Raw genomic sequence first — 6,697 nt, 5'->3', positions numbered from 1 at the left:
GCTTCCTATTTTCTCTCCTCACTGTACCTCCCTTGAGAAAGACAGCAGGGTTCGGGGGAAGGGCAGGGACTTTGCAGCTGTGCACACGGTTTGGTCACGCTTGTGGTTTGAATTCTGGCTCCACAGGCCTTTGCGAAGAGGTGAAGGGTGTACCAGGCATACGGGCACTCAATGGCTATGGCAGCTTTCTTCATACCTTCTGGGACTGGCCTGGTGGTTTCCTGTGGCATGTTCTTCCTCTTGCTCAAATCTCACCCGTCCTTCCAGGCTCATTTCAAATCCTACCACCTTGGGGAAGCTTGATATCTCAAGCAGGGGCATAATCTTCCTTATCTGAATTCCCTGTAGTCCTCACACACCCTGGACTGGAGATGCCCTGGGGGAAAAGCCACATGGGAAGTGGAACAGCTTTGGAGGTAGGATAGCCTTGAGCCAGAATCCTACCTTCCCTTTTGGCTAGTGACCTTGGTAAAATCTGTTCTAAGCTTCAGTTTTCCCATCAGTAAAAGAGAAAAATACAATTTTACTGTCAGGGTTCCTATAAGGATTAAATGAGATGATATATGATTGATGCTTGAGAAACACTACTAAATCCTTGTAAACTAGGATTGTGAGGGGAGCCCGGGTTAGGCCAGGGTGGGCTGAGAGACATGGAGTCCTGTTTCTACTGGGCCCCCTGGACTTGCTCCAAGACTGCAGCAAGTTCTCTTCTCTGGATCCAGAGGGGAGGCCTGCGCCCAATTGCTCTGAGTTAATAGACAGGAGATTCCTGGGGAGAGGCCTGGGAGGAGGGGATCTGGGGGAAAGGGGAGAGGAAGGGTCTGGATCCCACCTCTCCCATCTTCACTTGGGCCTTTCTGGCCCTGGCGGTGATTCTCAGGCGGGGCAGTCCCTGTCCCTACAGGTCCCGTCATGGGCTTTGGAGGGTTGTTGTCCCTAGGAACACTACATGATCTTGAGTGTTTGTGAGCTTCTTCTGGGGAGAGGGTATAGTTATCAGACTCCCAAGGCCCTGTAATGTCCCACGTATAACCTTCTGCTCTGTTCTCAGCTCCTACGGCCCCCAGGCTGCGGCGGCCCTCAGCTCCAGCCATCACCTTGCAGCTTCAGGTCAATCCTCCCTTCTTCGGGATGTCGTTTTGTGGTTTTTCTGTCCAATCTTGACTTCTGAAATTCTCTGAATACTTTCTCAGGAGCATGGGATCTAGTCAGGGTCTGGCTTGATCTTTGGTCTGTCGTTTCTTAGCTCTGTAGCCTCAGTCTGTCTTTCAATGTCTTCTTTTCTTGTCCACAAAGTGGGGCTAATTATAGTGCCTACCTTGGAGGATTATTTTGTAGATTAAATGAGACGAAGCTAGGAGGGGTTGGTCCAGAGCCTGAGCCATGGTAATTAATTAGGCGCATCACTGGTATTTAGTTGTGGTCCTTGTCTTATATGTGGCTCCCTGCTTGATCTGTGAGCTCCACAAGAGCACGAGCTGTGGTAAGTGCCTCCTTCCTTTCACTGCACCTGGGGCAGTGTGGAAGGCAGGTGCACGTTACACTCGAGTGGGGACTGATGACAGTGTTTCACCCAGGGCCCTGGCAGGGTGGCCCACGGAAGTGCATTTCCGTTATCCTTCTACGAATGTGCTTCTGCGGAGACTGGCCCAGCCAGCTGTTTTCCTGGAGCTACCCCGAGTGAGGCATGGGAGTGACACTGGCCGACACCTGGCTGCAGAAGTCCCTTCAGGGAGACTCAGGAGCCAGCCAACAGTGCGCTGACGAGGCAGCTCCTGAAAGGGAAATCTGGGCAATACAAATGCACTGGGTTAAAAGTAATGGGGCTCCTAAGCAAATTATCAGAATCAATGACAAAAAAATTACCATTAGAACTTGATTTTATCAATGCTTATAACTAGGTCAGGTCAATAAAGTGTCTTTGAACATTAAAAAAAAAGAAAAAAAGTGCCGGTGCTACCTTGGGCACTCATTTCTTAGTGAGGAGGCAGCCACCAAGTCCCAGCTCCAAGGGCTTCCAGGCCTCCTGTCTGTGGCTCAGATCATCCCAGGATTCCTATCAGGTTCGCTGGCTTACTCACCCCACTTTACTCACCAGACAAACTGAATTATCTGCCCTTTCCTGGTGGTGCAAAGGGTTAACACAGTCGGCTAACTAAAGGTTGGAGGTTTGAGGCTACCCAGAGGTACCTTGGAAGAAAGGCCTGGCAATCTGCTCCTGAGAAATTAGCCAGTGAAAACCTTGTGGGGCACAATTCTGCTCAGACACGTGGGGTCACTGTGAGTTGGAATCAGCTCAAAGGAAACTAGCTTTTTTCCCAATAGCGCCATGCTCGCCCGCACACTCTCCTTTTGCTGGCCCCTCTGTTCCTCCTTCAACTGAGCCCCCTTCAGCCTTGACACTCATCTTAGCCACTATATTCACTTCCTTAGGCTGCAGTAACAAGTACCACAAACTGGGTGGCTTAAAACCCAGTGAGAACTATTGTGAAAAGTCAAGGAAAAGTTTACACATGGAAGGACAATTTCTTTGTTGGTTACCAGGGATGGGAGGGGAAGGGAAGCTAAATTCCTGGATAGGCTGAAAAAGAAAATAGAATAAAAAATAATATATATAGAAACCAAAGGTTGTTAGTGGTTACCAGGGGTAAAAGGGAGGGAGAAAGAGGAAGCCTTTGTTTGTGGGACTTCGAGTTTATGCTAATAGTGGTGGAATATTTTTGAAAAGGATAGCAATAATGGTGGCACAACATGAAAAATGTTATCAATGTCCCTGAGCTGTAAATGGGAAGTTGTTATGTTGGCAAGTGTCTTGTTGAGTATGTTTTCACCACAATAAAAGTACCACACCAAACCAAACTCACTGCCGTGGAGTCAGACTTGACTCATAGCGACCCCTCCTTGGGTTTCAGAGGCCATATCACTACAGAAGTAGATTGCCCAATCTTCCTTCCGAGGAGTGGCTGATGGGTTTGAACTGCCAGCCTTCTGGTTAGCAGTCAAATACTTTAGGCACTATGCCACCAGAGCTCCTACAATAAAAGGAAGGGGGAAAAACAAAAAGAAAAAACCAGTGAGAAATTGACTCTGACAGTTCTGGAGGCTAGAAGCCCTCCCTGAAGGTGCTGGTGTGGTGGGCTCCTTCTGGAAGCTGAGGGAGAGCCTGTTCCATGCCCCTCTCCTAGCTTCTAGTGTTGCCAACAATCTCTGGCATTTCTCGGTTTGAAGATGCAATACTGCAATCTCTGTCTCCATCCTCACATGGCCTTTTTCTCTTCTCTCTGTGTCTTCTCCTTGTCTGTCTTCTTTAAGGACACCTGTCATTAGATTTAGGGCCCACCCTGCTAATCCAGAATGATCTCATCTCCAGACACTTAATTTCATTACATCTGCAAAGACTCTTTTTTCAAACAAGGCCCCATTCGTAGATTTAGGGGGACATCTTGTTTTATCATTTTGAGGGTCACCATTCAACCTACAATAGGTTGTGTGAAAAATCTCCTGCGAAGGTACAGTTTGAGTTGGCCTTGAGAGAGGTAGGTGGCCTCCAAAGGGGTGAGGGGCACATAGTTCCTAGAGAGGAGACAGAGAGTGTGAAGAGACAGAAGACGTCATGCAAGGCCTTTGGAGAGAGGATGAGCAGACTTCCCAGTTGGGTCAGAGGGGACAGACTCTGGTCCTACTCAAAGGGCCTGGGTCTGACACCTAATCACCCCCAGTGTGGGATGGTTCTGCTGGTGAGTGGAGAGACAAGAGGGCAAGGAATTGTCTCCTCCAGAGAGGGAAGGGGGGAAGCTGGCAGAACCATCCAGGCTTGCAGCAACAAGGCCCTGAACTCAGGCAGGGACTGTGGCCGTGGGGTGGGGGTGATGAATGGGAGAAACATCCCCAGGGAACACATGCCAGGACTGGGTGGGGAGGGGAGGGCAGAGTCCTGTTTACTAGTCTGTGGCCCCCACTGGTCAGATAGGTCTAGAGCTGAAGTCAACTAGCCTTATGTTCTACCTCGACCCAGGCTGTTGTAGCCAGGCTTGGGAAGAAGGCAGGCCAAGACTTGGGGGGGTGGTCCCTCCAATTTCCTGCCAAACCCAGGCAGGGCTCAGGCCCCCTCCCACCGCTTCTAATTGCCCACAAATGGCGCTTCCTGAGTGAGGTTTGGAGAAGGGGACAGACGATGAAACATGGTGGACCGTTGCCAAGCCCTTCTGCCTTTCTGTGACCTCAGGGAGCCCACACCCCCGCCACCGCTTTCTGTACTTACCACCTGCAGGAAAGGAGCTTTGTTATGAACAGCAGCCTTTAAGGGGAAGCACATTCACAACTTCCCGAAAAAGTCTGGCTTTTATGACAACTGGTGACCAAAACAGATCTGGAATTTCATTTTCTATTTTGCCTCCTTTCTCTTTCTTTAAAAACAAAACACACACATTTCAAAAGCCAGGCTGTTTCCTGCTATGGTTCAGGATGGAGCCAGCCCTGAACCTGCCGAGTTGTCCCTGTCATCACATAAAATTATGCTGATTCTGCCAAGGACAAACACACTCTTTTTATTTCCTCTGAAGGACACTCCAACTTCAGCCTAGAAACCTAACGTGGGGCTGGACTAGCATCCCAGTGCTTTGTTTGGTATCTAAGTACTCTCATCAGAGCCCAATGTACTTTTCATTCAAAATACTTAACTGTAATTATGTGGAACCCCTAGATGGTGTAAATGGTTAATGTGCTTGGCTAACTCAAAGGCTGGCGGTTACAGTCCACCCAGGGATGCCTGAGAAGAAAGGTCTGGCAATCTCTTTCTGAAAGATCAGCCATTATAAACCCTGAGGAGGACAGTTCTACTCTGACACACACGGGTTGCCAGGAGTCGGAATCAACTCAATGGCAACTGGCCTTCTTTTTGCAGTCAACTTTTAACTAACTCATTGGTTAAATCTATAACATATATGGGATTTCTGGTGGCGAAGTGCCTAAGGCACTTGACTGCTAACCAGAAGGCTGGTGGTTCAAACCCACCAGCCAGTCCTTGGAAAGAAGATCGGGCACTACGGAAGTAGTGATACTGCTTCAGAAACCCAAGGAGGAGTCATTATGAGTCGAATCTGACTCAACAGCAGTGAGTTTTTTGGTTTATCATTGTAGAATTGTCTAATTCTCAATTCTGTTAGAGTTTGTTTATGTATATTTGAGCTCTGTCATTAAATACACTAATATTCATCATAGTTATGTCCTTAGTTAATTGATCCTTTAATCATTATATAGTGCCATTCTTCATTTCTAATAATGGATTTTGATTTAATGTCTATTTTATCAGAGATATTATTGTTACTCCTGCTTTCTTTTGGTTATTGTTTGTGTTATGTGTGTGTGTGTGTGTGTGTGTGTATATATTTCCATCCTTTGATTTTTAACCTATTATCTATTATTAACCTATTATCCTATCTAAGGAGTGTCTCTTGTAGGGAACATATTGATGGGCCACTTTTTTCTTTTTTTTAATCCATCCTGCCACTCTCTCTCTCTCTCTCTTTTTTTTTTTTTCACTCTCTTTCTCTTAACTGGTACATTTAAACCATTTACATTCAGTGTGATTATTGATAAGTATGAATTTACTGCTGCCATTTTGTTATGTTTTTTATTGTGGTGTTAATGGTTTCTTTGTTCTTAATTTTCTGTGCTGAGTTCTTTTGGTTTATAGATTTTCTTTCTGTTTCTTTCATTATTGTCAATTCTGTTTCCTGAGTCTTTTTTCTTTTCTTTTCTCTCTCTCTCTCTCTTTTTTCTTTTTCCTTTGGTGAGTAGACATTAATTTTCTTTGTAGTTACTCTGGAATTTACCTTCCTCTTCTTAAGTTTAGAGTCTTCTTAAGTTTAAAGTCTGATATTTCCTTGACTTCCTCTCCATATGGAAATCCTATAACTACACTATTGTTTCTCATCCCCCCCCCCTTTTTTTTGAAGTTGTTGTAATTTACAGATTGACATCTCTGGTTCTTTGTTTTCATTTTGTAGTTTATTTTACATTTGAGAATATTTTTTTCATTTTGGTTTGTATCTGGGTGATGCTCTTGTGTGTCTTAATCTCAGGTTGTTGGCTGATGTCATTGATTCGCTGTCCAAAGGACCCTCTTTAATATTTCTTGTAAGTTTGGTTTAGTTTTTACAAATTCCCTTAATTTCTGTTTATTTACAAACCAGTGGTGGTTTAAACCCACCAGCCACTCCTCAGAAGGAAGACTGGGCAATCTACTTCCATAGAGATACTGCCTTGGAAACCCAAGGAGGGGTCGCTATGAGTTGCAATCGACTCAATGGCAGTGAGTTAGGTTTTTTGGGGTTGGGAATGTCCTAGTTTCACTATCATATTTGAAAGACAATTTTGCTGGATATATGATCTTTCACTGGTAATTCTTTTCTTTCAGAGTATTGTATATGTCACTCCACTGCCTTCTTGCCTGCACGGTTTCTGCAAAGAAATCAATGCTTAACCACCACAACTATGTTATTTAGATCTTCTGGATCTTTGTTCAGATTGTATCTAGTGTTATTGGTGCTCCTTTGTAGGTGATATTTTGTTTTTCACAAGCTGCTCTCATAATTCTGTTTTTAGTGTTGGTAAGTTTGATTATGACATGTCTTGGTGACTTTCTTTTGGAATCTGTTCTGTATGGGGTTTGTTGAGCTTCTTGGAGGGAAACCTT

Source organism: Orycteropus afer, unplaced genomic scaffold, assembly GCF_000298275.1.
Source record: "Orycteropus afer afer isolate SDZICR_OR568_19922 unplaced genomic scaffold, OryAfe1.0 scaffold00123, whole genome shotgun sequence".
In the NCBI taxonomy this organism is placed as follows: Eukaryota; Metazoa; Chordata; class Mammalia; order Tubulidentata; family Orycteropodidae; genus Orycteropus; species Orycteropus afer.
This window is presented reverse-complemented; position numbering follows the sequence as displayed.